Here is a 13,258-nt window from a genome sequence, read left to right as displayed (position 1 = left end):
GCCATTTATTCAATAGTCTATAATGGGCTTCATGAGCTGCAGGAGTTCATTATGCAAATACCTATTTAAGACTTGTATGGACCACAATTAAAAACATAGCTGGAGAAAATATGTTGGTTTTTACATGCCCAGTAGGCAGGCTCCGAAGTGAAGTATCTCCATTGCTTCAAATTATTTTGATACCAAACTAACTTAAGAGAACTACATTTTCACTGTGAATAGTTGTTTTGCCTTATTTTCCCTCTCTTAGTTTGTTTCCAAGCCTGACAGTTAAGGTCTACCATTGAATCAGGACAGAGAATGAGACATGCTCTCACTACTGCATGTCATTTTTATGGCATGTTCTTCTGAGACCTTTTTTGCCAGCGTCTTCAATAGGGTTGCATCTTCAAAAGTACCTACGCGTATAAACTTCAAATGGCCAAATTTCACAAGAGATTTTAAAAAGAGAGTAACTTGTCAAGCCTGGGGTGTCAGTAAATTATATCTCCTTCGTGAAACCTCGGGAAACTGGACTTGCGGCAATGGTTAGCTCTGCAGATGCTAGCAAAGATGTTAACAAATACTTGCCTTCATTCTTCCTTTTGTCCACAATTGCAGTATTTAATTTGCCTGGAGTAGGATCGGATCAAAAGAGGAGTACAAAGGAGCGCTGCCCCTTCCACTGTTTCTTATGGAAGCTGAGTGGACTGAGTCTCCTCTGACATTGACCATAAATGACTTAAGGCTTTCCCTGCCTTGCATTTGCCATCCGTGGGAGAGGCATTTTCTGTCACACGTGAGGTGCAAATAAAGGCTGTAAGAGTCGCTTCAGGACACTAATATATAAAATCTTCACCCCACAGAGTTATCATTCTAGTGTTAAGTTGCAAATGAAGTGGAAAATCTTCTGTGATAACAAGACATAATAGTGAAGCAATTGGACTGGGGGCTTTGTGCCCTATTTTTTGTGTCCTACGAGAAATCATTACTTGTATGAAATGGAGAATGTTTTCTTCTCTTTTGTGGCAGTAGTATGAATTTTATTTTATAGAGATTATGGTTATTGCATTAAACTTGTTCATGTTCCTACCTAAAAGCATTAGCGGTAATATTACAGGTTGTTTTGTACTCTTTATCTGTAGATCCCACAACAATATAAGAAGAAATTACCCTTGTGCTGGAAGCTAATAGCATATTTTGTATCTCCTCCCCTAATGTTGCCAGATTGTATTAATCATAAATGTCAATGAAGTCTCCAGATGACTTCCTGACTTTCGACAAAAGGCCTTCATCTCAGCCTCTTAAATTCCAAGGTCAAGGGGAATATAACATTCAGAATAATTATTAGCATTATTTTACCTTGACATTTCAGCCCTGCTTTCAGTTTAGCATTCCAACCAGGCAGTGAAGACAAATGTCATCTTTTGATTCACTGGAGGGAATTGCCCCAGTTAAACCTGACTTTAAGGATATCTAAAGCCCTGTATTAATGTGCTGTCCTGTTTTTACCAAGAAATACTTCATGAAGGAAAGAAACTTTCATTAAAAGCGTTCAAGATTTACTGTGACAAGAACAAGCAATTTTTGAATTGCAGCTTTCCCCCCTAGGCTAGGATAATAATCACTGCTTCTCATTTTCAGAGGAGTCAGTGGTTGTGCTGCCCGAAAGATTCTTTCGCATTTTGTTTCAGCTAAAAGGTCAGAGTTATAATTTTGTCTCATCATGAACTACTAGTGGCACCTTGTCAAAACCTCATTATGTGTCCAGGATCTTGTGCCCGTCCTTTGTACATACCTGTATTTACTTTTTTTTTTTTTTTAACATCATGTCAGGTAATAGGGACAGAATACGTTGTTTGTGGGTTTCCTCCCAGCAAAGAGAAACGTTTTCACCAAAGCACAGAAGAAAATAAGACACAACCACCGGGCCACACACAACCCCACAGCTATTTGACCTTGACTGGGTGGAGAGCTGGCAGTCTGGCTCAGTCAAACAATCTTACTTACTCACTTCCTGCAAACTTTTGATGACCCTTGAGATTCTGGAAGTCTGTTTTGATAATGAGGTAAATAACTGTATAAATGTCATTCACTGTAAATGGGTCAGAAAGCAGGTGCGTACAGACGAACGACAGACACGGCAGACACCAGTTAGTCTTCAGACAGTGGGCTTTTTTGGTACAGTACAGAGAATAAATCGAGTTCCTGTGATGAGCGCCATTTATTTCAATAATGTTGTTCCCGTTCAATCTGTGGCAAAGCTTTGCTATAGAGGAAAAAATAGAACCACACTGCAAAAGGATATACAAGCCTGCGTAACTTTAGCTCCCTGATCTTATTAGTTGCCTTTCCTGCTATACTACGCCTTTCTGTGAAACCTTGAAGATAAAATTGTTTTGCATGTTTTGGGCTGTAAGTCATGGCTACTCTCCAGCTGATAGCAAATTGCTATTTGCATCTGTTATGGTTGTGTGCCCAGTGTGTGATTTTACACAACTGCTGTGGCCCGGACCATTTCGATGGAAGTGAAATTTATTGCCTTCCAGTTAAATTTGACTTTGGGACTTCACCTAACTGGAACGTAAATTGATTGATGCTGACACTCTTTTTCTTCTAACCTCTAGCTCCATGCAGATTCATACTTGAAATGCTTTTGTCTCCAGCACAAGCGTGCTCTTTCTCTTATTCTTTCTTTATTTTTAACTAGAAATCTTGCATAAACATCACATGAACATATAGTTCACTGCATAGATGTGTAACGATCTGCAATGTTTTTTCCCCAGAATTTTCAAGCAAATTTGACATTGCTTTCTACTTAAATGCTGTAAAATTTGACAAATTTTATCTATAAGCATGGCTTTTAGTTAAAAGTCTAATTGTACATAAATGTCGGAACACTTTCTATGAAAAGTTGGTTAAGCCATGCACCTCTGTAATTTATCATGGAAGTCCACAGGAGCCTCGAGTCCTTTCCAATTTCCATTTCTTTCCCTGCTTCCTCCTATTAGATATTCACTAAGGAAAGCTGACTGAACTTTAGTGAGTTTATGGCCAACAGTTCCTGACCCATTTTTAGTTCACTTTCATTGACTTAAGCAGCACCGTGATTAATTGTGCTGATAAGAGAAGTGGAAGCTTCTTTCCTCCTGCCTGCCAAGCTTTACAAAAGCAGTGAATCTGAAGAACATGACAGAGAGAGAGGATTGATACTGAATCCTGTGGAAATGATCCTGTGCTGTCTCAACTAAGGATCTGGCCCATTTTGTGAAACAGAACTAAATTCGTTCACTTAATGCTTCATTACATAGGTGCTGCAGTAAAGCACATAGGTTGCATGCATATATACATGTAAGGATATTAAATAAGCTGTTGCTGGTCTTTTACATCATAATTTTTACTGCGTACTACCTGGTGTTGAAAGAGGGTGTAAAAAGCATTCCATTGGACATCTACATTTTGGTTTTTTTTTTTTCCCCTTTCCCTATGTTTAAAATGTACTTTTTAGTTTTGTAACAATGTTTTCCCAGCTATCTGAATGTCTTGTTAGTGCTAATCTACAAGATGAGACCCTGGAAAGTGGGAGAGATTCAGAGGAGCTAGCTATAACCCAGCAAAGCGAGGTTTTTTAGATCCCGTGTTGTCCAGCTGCTTTGTATAACCTTTCGGAGAAGGCTGTCTCCTGGTGTTTCCTCTGTGTTCCTTCCTCGGGGTTACCTGACCCCATAAAATTAGGCTTTCTCATACTAGCATTTTTCTTCTATGTGTCCAGCAAGCATGTTTCCAAGACTGGTGGTTTTGAGGGCTGAGAACACAAATCTATCACTTTCCAGTGTGCTCTATTATTTTTGCACAAGCAGTGCATGTTCTTTCCTAGCAATGCGCTGCAGCCCGCAAATTCACCTTTTCAGGAGACCGTGCTCTGGTGCCATTTCTAATTTAATTAGTTCTTTGTACAGTCCCACTTCTAAGCCCTTGGAACCTAAAGCTTGGGAGATAATTATTTCCATCCCTGAAGAGGGGTCTTTCAAAATCCCTTTGCATCTTGTGGGTTAAGTGTTTAATGTTTCAGCTGGAGATTGGTAAGCATTAGAACAGAAGCTGAATGGAATGCATTGTGTTCAGTGCTCATCCATTTTAAATAATTTTCCTTTTGGCCCTAAACTTCCTTTTTTTTCTCTATAAAAAATATCTTTGGAGTTTCCAGTGAAGAGGAACTAGAGATTATTTCCCCCCCCCCCCCCCCCCCCCAACTGGAATAAATACAGAAGGAGTGTCTGGCTGATAATGGATCTGCAGCAGCACAACTCCAAGGCCCTTATTGTCTGTGTTTTTCATTAAGTGATGTATGTCTTCCCAGTAATATAGAATTGCTAACAAAGGAGCGCTGTTAAGTGTGGAGGAGCAAATAGATTCAAATCTGGCTTTGGAGTCAAATAAATTTTCTTGAAACGTAAGAAATAAAGAATTGCTCCATGCTGACAAGAAGTCCTAAAAAATCAGTCAGTTGAGGTAATTTATATGTGTGTACACACACAGACAGGTATTCTGGTCTGCCTTTTTAGTTTGAGACAGTTATAAAAGTGATTGAAAACAAAGGGAGTTATTTGGGAGCACTGCTCCAGTGAATCAAAACTATTAGGGACTTTACTGTTGTGAAAACATTGTTTATTTAATAGGCTTCTCGAGAGTTTTTTTTCCTCTGCCTCCAAGCCAGAGTGGACACTGGCATGTGAGATGATTGCAGGCTGTGAATTTTCAAAGAGGTTTAAAGTAACAAGACCACCCCAGTTGCTCTGCTAATGCTGCTGCTGCCCTTAGAAAGAATTCCGTAAGTGTTTGAATTGCAGAGGCAGCAAAGTAATTGAGGAGACTTGTTCAGGAAGCAACTTATGAACGTTTCCTTACCCGAGAGCTCTTTGGTCAAGAACATGAAAGCAAATGTAGCTGAAAGAAACCTAGTAAAAATCTTAATGTAACAGCATTGATTTTTTGATTTGTGTTTGGCTGTTGATTTTTTTTTTTCCTCCTCTTCTGTTTTAATATATCCTCTGTGCCTTTTCTAACAAATTACAGTATTCAACCCATTGCTTAAGAAATTTAAAAAAAACAATTGAGCAATTAAACAGGTTTCCAGCAGCTTTGGTTACAAAGCCATTGGGCTGCACGGAGGATATGCTGGCAACAAACAAATGATATAATTTAATGAGGTGTAACTGAGTAATTCGGGACCAGCAGGGTTTTGCTATAAGGGGCTACATCAGAAGGCCTCTTTAATAAGTATCCTGTGATTGGCTTTTGGTGTTGTCCTCGCAGAGCACTTATGAAACGCATTGTGCTGATGCTGATCTGTGGGCCCTGAGCTCCTGCTTTTCACCCATTTAATTAATTAGAGAAAAACAGAGCCAGAGGATAAGTGACTCTGAGGTCTCATACTTTATTTTCACGTTGTATTACTTACAAAGAACTTGAACAGGGACAAGGTGACCTTGCTTGTAAATTTAACTTCCCTTATTTTCTATTTAATGTGAGCAAGACTCTTTTGTCCGTTATATTCACATACTCTTAGAGTTATGGGTAGTGAGTTGCTTTAGATTTGTATCCTTCTGTAAGGAAGATTGTGTCCATCTTCTATTGCAGAAATGGTCATCAAGTTTCCTGAACTCGTGTCTCACTACAGTAATAGCACTATTTCAAGAGAAGTTAGTGTTGCACACTTCCTGACACTGTTTATGTACTCTGTCTATGGGTCTGTAAACATCTGTGATGTGATTATTAAAAGGAGAGTAATGGCCACTAAACTGAAAACCGCAAAACCGAACATTTTTGCCCTTTCATTTTTCAAAGACTAAATTGAAATGCATCAATGCATATAATAGCCATTTCTCTAGCATGAACTACCATGAGGTCCATTTTTTCACAGGACAGTGGTATGTGAGTCCGTAATGCCCTGGCTCCGAGCAAGCCTTCCCTGCTTTTGGAAGGCCAGATGTTTGGAAGAGTCCTTCCTAGAAAGCAGGTCCACTTGACCAAACCTGATCAGGTCTCCCATGGAGAGAGACCTCTTCCAGGAAAATGCCACTGTAGAAGAAGTCATATGTTAATTGGCTTAGTTTAAGAATATTACATTTATAAATAGACTGCTTGTACTAATATGGAAATATATTTGGGAGAGTTGCTAGGTGTTGGTTTTTTTTTTTAATAGCTTTGGACAATCTTGCCTCAGTTGGGAAGACGACAGAGAACTGTGGAGATGCTGCAAGTGCAGTGCTGCAGCGTAAGCAACAGGCAGGTACTTTGGAGTGGTCCCCAAAATGCCCACTGCCCCCTGGAGCACTGCTTGCCAGTGGCCTGCGAGTAGTCAGCGCCCACATCCACTGCCCTCCCAGGTGAGCTGCTGCGCTCGGATGCTCCCTCCGCCAGCTGAGAAGGAGCGAGGCAGCAACGAGGGAATTTCCAGCTTAGGGAAGCGTTAAATGTATGGTACCTATTACTGGTTGTGGGTATACAGTGTGTGTGTGTGAGGATAGGGAAGGGGTATACTGGAAGCTTCCTGTGTCGCATGTTTTTGACCCCTGCCAGAGGGTGCCTGTGATTGAAAAAGGTGCTGCCATTTCCTGGAAATCTTGAAGTGGATAGCAGAGAAGAGGGAATAGGCCTCTTACAACTGAAATCGCTGCACTGAGCAAAGATGGCACTTCCAAAATATCAGAAGCTTTGAAACACACGTCATGCTGACCAGCATGCTATGACCATCCGTAATAGGAATGCTCTCTGCAAAATGCTAGTTTTTAGTCCTGGTAATACAACATAAGCTTGATCAATTTACTACAAAAATGTGTTCCACTTGCAAAACGTGCCCAGTAGTTTGAATCAGTATGGTACCATGACTTCTTCATGGTTCACTAATATTTGAGGTGGTTTGTTTCTAAAATTTAGACTGTTGGCTTTTGACACTTTTTTTCAACCTGATTGCTGTGTTTCAACCTGATTCCCTTCCAAGCCCTGACTGTTTTTTAAATGATTCTTGCTGCTGCTTTACAGAGAAGCTCCATAGGTAGTTTTCCATCATATTCAAGAGGACCACAAAAATAAATCTGTTTCCTTAACTTAACCGTAATGACTGAACCTTAAAAGAAATATGTTAATCGACACCCAGTTGCTTCAATATTTTTGCTGGAATAATATCTTTTGACTGGAACTCCTTATAGATAAGTGTGATTAATAATCCATTAACTTAAAGTTAATCTGGTACTTTTGACAGTGTGCTCAAAACAGCACATAATATAAACCAAGACTGAATGAGAGTTTAGGTGGCTATGGGTCTTTACCTGTGAGCAGTCATTTTTGAAAAAGCATTGTATTTCAATCAGATAGTAAAACAATAAAGATCTGCATCTGCCTGCATACATGGGCCATTATGGAAACTGTGCTGGAAGGTTGCTTGGGGGTTAGCCTGATGCTGTCTGGTTGCTTGTTTGATTTTGAGAGAGTTTTTTTCAGGTGTAGGTGCTCCAGTTATGTACAGATACAAATGCAGTTATAAGCACTGTGGTCAGGCAGTTGAAATTATAGACACAGCGTCGCTAGGGAATATGTTTTGCACGGGCAGCTGCTTGAAATGTTTTGCAAATGCTTCTTAGGCACCTATGAAAAAGAAAAGCTAACAGAAAAACAAAAGTTTGGCATTGCTCACTGTAAGAGCTGAAAGCCTGGGGTTGGAGCCAAAGGTCTAAAATAGAAACGGGCAACATATAGCAGTCTTTTTTGGTGATTAATATAAAGCCCCTGTTAGAGTTCCTAACTCAGATCAGTCCTAAATATAATAGCAGGTGGGCTAGGAAACAGTGGAGAGAAGCTTGTGAGGGAAAGAGCAAATGAGCTGCATTTTTCTTAGTAAGCTCTATCATGGAACTGACTCACTGGCTAAAACTGGTTAAACAAGGATGCTCAAGCCTGCAGGAGTTAGATGCCTTTACAGGCATCTGTTTAAGGAAAACCCACACCTTTCATTTAAAGAAAAATGCCATTCTACACTAATGGGCCAAGTTGTCTTATCCAGAAAACTTTGATCAAAAACTTTGGTGGTTCTTCAAAGCTGATCCTAACCACTGTGGGTGGAAAGCCAAAGTGAAAAGTATGTGAAGGTTTTTCAGACCTCCTGCTTTCCTTTTAGTTGGAAATGTCAGAAGAGGGGCTTTCTCACTTCCCATGTGGTTGTTTCCCCCGTTTCTCATCATACTTAGAGTCTTTGGTGAAAAGGGCATTGTGGTTCAGGCTCATTTGTTGTTCAGAAAGCAATGATGTTGCACGAGCTTTTAAAAGGGTAATCTGTGCTAAGAGGTAGGTGATATTATTCCTTCTGTGTTTTTCCACCACTAGCATAAACTTGGGCTTAGCAGTGAGAAGTACTGAGGCTGTAGTCTTTAGGAGAAGCGCCCTCATCTCATCTGTACTTAATGGAAGTTAATAATGCTCAGCATCTCACAGGGCTTGCCTTCATACCCTGGTTTAAAAGAGGGATTAAGTAGGTTACAGGAGCGCTTTCTGCTGTCTTTTTATTAAACGTCATAGTTTCCGTCCCCCTGCCTCAGAGCCAAACTAATTTGGGAAGAGTCCTGAGTCGAAATAAAGAGAGGCAAAACTGTACGCAGTCGAGCCTCCCTCTGAAGTCAAGGAAAGCACTGTTGGCATGTGAAGTCAGTCAATTCAAGGGGGAGTTTAAGTGCTCTCCACTCATCCGAAACTGTCTCGGGAAGTTTTACGAAACTCCACAAAGGCAGTTGTAAGATTGTAGTGGGTGGGAAGACCCAAGAAACTGGGTGGAGTGGTGAGAAAATTTTAAGAATAGCTGGCAATTTAGCTGGCTCCTGGGACTTAGGGACTTTCCAATGCTGGCAGGTCTCAGTATGTGTGTTGTTATTCAGGCTACATGCCAAGAATATTTAATGCTCACTGCTGAGTGTGTTGGAGAAAAGTCATTGTGCAGGCACTGTCACTCAAAGGAAATACGCCACACCATAATCATTGGTTCAACAGTCATTTTGCAGACAATGAACGGTGACATTTGGATAGCAAATGGAACAAATAGGAAAAAAAGGTGGGTGGGTGGGGAAACCTTTGTCTTTTTGGTAGTTAAGGCCATTAAATCTGTTAGTATACAATGTCTGTACACGGGTCCTGAGATGCTGTTGCGTTTGTGATAATGACAGTGCTGTGAGAGGCTGTTAGGGCACACGGGGAAAAATTGATTGTTGAAATAACAATGGCCCTTTGTGGTGAAAAAACACTGTCTCTGTCCTGAAAAAATGTACATCTAAAGCAGCAAAACCAGAAAAAATTAATAAAGGGTGTCAGAAAAGAGGAAAACTTAGTTTGGGTGTCATATAAAGATGTTAGGTGTCCTGCAGATTTCAACTGAGCTTGGACTTCAGACCTTATTTTGTGTAATGTGCTACCTGTTAGTTGTGACACGCTGGGATGTGCCCTTCCCACTGCAATACGTCAGTGAGTGTTTATGGAATAAGCATATTTAGAGAGCTGGGCTGAACAGGGAGACTGACTGAGCGAATGAAGAGATGGGCATCTCTTCCTGAACTGAGCCGAGCGAAGACGCACGGCTATGGGAAATGTGTGGACACGGCCACGCTGCCCCTGTAGGTCACACCGTGCCAGTTACCCCCTGCTTGTTGCCCTGCGTATGTCCATTCGAGGAGTTACCAAGGCACCCTGGCAGCACCCGTGGCCACCCACACTGTACGCTGCATGGGGTGCCCCTGGCACTCGGCAGCGATGCTGGTGCTGCCTGGTACCTTGCCCGCACCACCTGCGTGCTACACCCGCAACATCCCGCCTGTCGCCCTTCAGCCGTGCCAGCGTGCTGGGGCAGCTCCGGGCGAAAGGGAGAAGCAGGAGACAGGAGAAAAGGCAAACACACACCACAGCGAGTGGCAGCCTCTCAGTGGTTGCTGCAGGACCAGTCGGCCGCCTTATCTTTGGGACTTGACTTGATAACCCCGGCGCCAGCATCGGTCTCTTGGAGATTGTCGGCTAGTCACTGCTTTAGATGTGCAGGACAGGATCAGTGCAACACTCTGTCACGGTCCTTGAGGAAATACACATAGTCCTCCAGGGCACTTTGAGAATGGCCTCAATTATTAATAACCATTGTGATTTTTTTCTGTCAGACCCTAAAGTCTTTCTGATCATCATGGATTATTTATACACCCTAGTGCTGATTGCACCAGCTCTGTATCATCAGCCCTCCAGTGTCTTCCTTTCTGGCTGGCATCCTTTTTCCCATGCAATAGCCCCTGCTACACCACAGGTGTAGTGATCTGTCTGATCAACAGATGTACACCCTGTTCCCCACATTGTGGATGCAGCCATAGTCTAGTGACTTCAACAAGTTCAACCATGTCCTTAGTTTATTCGAGATGTGTTTGTGGTGAAGGATAGGTAAAGGAGGTAAATGATGTGCTAGGCTCAACTTTGGTGGCTTAAGGTTGTGGCCCGCAGTGGTGGTGTTAATGGTATTTTTCACCCCATCCTTTCTGATGTTCAAGACATCCTTCTCCTCATTCAACTGGTGATCAGGTCGTGTTCCCTCACTTTTCAATGATGTACATCCATCAGCATCATGGCTTCCTTCCCAAAGACAACATGAGACACCTTGCTCTGAAGGCAGGATCACCTCCAGCTTGGAGAGTTACCATTCCTGGTCTTGTGAAAGCTGTCTATTTTATCCGTCATTGGAATCCAGCCTGTATGTATTTTTTTGACAGCTTTTCCCTCTCAAAGATGTCCTATTTCTGCCTGAAAAATACCGCCAAACTAGAACCAGTAGGGAATTTCTCAGACGGATACATAGATTGCGACATTGCAAGTTGCCTATCTGAAACTTCAGTCCTGTGCACGCTGCGTGGCTACCTTAATGCGGGCCTTGCCTCATTTCCAGTGTTCACTACACAAAGCTGACTCACAGCAGGCTCTGTGGGAGGCAACCTCACATGTGAGTTGTCTGGAATGCCAGTTATGTGGAGCCTTCATGGAGGTCCCACCAGGGGGGACAGGACGTTCCTGAGGTTTAATCTGTTGATGGAGCAGTGGAGGCCCCTTCATGTCTTTGTCACTGTGGGTGGATGGTTTTGTGTCTCCTGGATGCCACCAGAGCATGCTGCAGAGACAGCTGAGGAAACCAGTCCTAGCAAGAAGAATGGCACAAGAGAAGCTTAGGTTAAAGAAAAGGAATAAGCAACAGATTGAGAAGAGATTGGAGCAAATGGTCAATGTGCGAAGCCTCCAAACTGCGATCTAGATACTGAACTGAGCGGGTGAAAGTGAACGAGCAAAGAGAAGGGTCACAGGTACTGAGCTTGGTAAGCATCTGCCTAAATAAGTCTGTCATCTATTGGTTATTATAAAAGCTGTACTGTGCCCTGCCTTTTATTAATTGGCTTTCCTTCTGCCTGGATATGAAGAATAAATGTATTCCCTGTTTTAAAACCTAGAATTACACTTCAGGAGAAACAAGCACAAAACCCCTCCTAGCACTAGTGCCCACCTCTTTGCAGTGCAGGGCTGGGCTTGGCAGAAAGTTCCTGGGCCAGAGACCTTGACTGGAGGAAAAGGAGCACCTCCGCAAAGGGTCAAGGGTGCACTTTATGAATAATGTTAAACCAGTTGAAAGGCTTAGTGCCTTCAAAGAGGCTATTACCTTGCTACCTCCCTTTGCTTCCACAGTGAGCCAGTGCAGGGAGTTAGTTACACCAGCAGAAAGGACTCACCTTTTGAAGGTCTCTTCAGAAGTTTGCTCAGCGCCAGGAGCGGAGGTTGGAGTATTAGGCCGGGGAAGTGGGACCCCTGATTTAGGTGGTGATCTGTTACCGGAAGAGCTAAACCTGCTGTGCAGAACTGAGCTGTCCCTTTGATATCACTAAAACTCTCAAAGCAGGTTCCTGTAGGAACAGTGGAGGTGTGATCACCCCCAGGTACCCATTACTCTCATAGTCTTAGGCTTACGCACAGAGGGTTGGAGGCTTGTCTTCAAAGCCAAGGCCTGAAGCAGGGCATGTGTCTTGGAGAGAAGGGCTCCACAGGAAAGCTGAACACCAGGAGTTAAATGCGGCAACAGAAGTATTTTTAATGTTAAAGTTCTTTTGTGGGGGTCACTGTGTTTACACATGGCTAATTTGTAGCACTGGTTCTTTGCTTGTGAGATGCGGATAGCTCCAAAACAACCATAAAAGCAGACAAAATAATTTATAGAGGATGTGTGTGTATATTACATTAGAAAATAACCTAAGGGCTTCGTGGTATATAAAATGTTAATGGAATGCTTGTATAAAACTGGCATCTGGTGTCATCAGTGAGACAAATTTATAGACAGTGATGAGACTGATGTTAGTAATGCTACTGACATGCAAGAAGAAGCAGCAGGAATTCTTCCCTTTTGTGTCATCAGTATCTAAGCACATGGTTAAAGCCAGAGTAGAGTGTGTGTGACAGGGAAGAGCACAAGAGAATGGTGATTTTCTGTAATATTTTCTATGTTGAATATTTTCCCTTTTATTTTCCTACAAAGAGGTTTGTTTAGCTTGAGGCCGAATTGTCTGTAATTTCCATGGACAGCAAATTTTGCGTGTGTAGTACAAGCAGTAATATTTTCCCAAAATATGCTTGCCAGGCTTGTGAATACAAGAATTCAGAGGTGCTAATTTCTGGGACGTGTAGCGATAGTGTAAGTGGAATCAGTATTGACAATTCAGTTAGAATAAATATGGCATCCCCCCTGCAGCCCTTATGAGCAAACCCCAGGATTTTGTGTTATGTGTACAGGCAGCCTAACGCCATCAGAGGAGATTCAAGTGCAGGCAGGAGGCGAGACTCAACCTGAGCTTCAGGCATCTTTTAAGCGAGCTGTTGTTTCTGAGCCATAATGTGTGACACCCCCACCCCAAGGATGTCTTCTGCTTTCAGTGCTTTGCTGTCTAGTGGTAAAGGAGGAGGAGTAGTGTTGCTGAGGACAGGAGGTCAAGGAGGAGTCACCTGGATTGGGGAAGAAGCCAAACTAAACAAAGGTTTAGATCTATAGCTGAAAATAATATAACTTACCATTTTCCTCTGCCAGTGGCTGACACACCACATTTTTGTTCTGCAAAACCACAGTGAACCGTTCCCAAAAAAGGAAGTTTAACCTCTGTTTTCTACACTTCTGTCCTTCCCCCTCATCTGGGGAAAACCTTTTCTTGCTGTATTTCTCATGACACATTGGACTGGA

The sequence above is a fragment of the Vanellus vanellus genome (genome assembly GCF_965231255.1).
Source record: "Vanellus vanellus genome assembly, chromosome: 2".
In the NCBI taxonomy this organism is placed as follows: Eukaryota; Metazoa; Chordata; class Aves; order Charadriiformes; family Charadriidae; genus Vanellus; species Vanellus vanellus.
The sequence above is the reverse complement of the archived record's forward strand: the minus strand, read 5'-3'. Positions refer to the sequence as shown.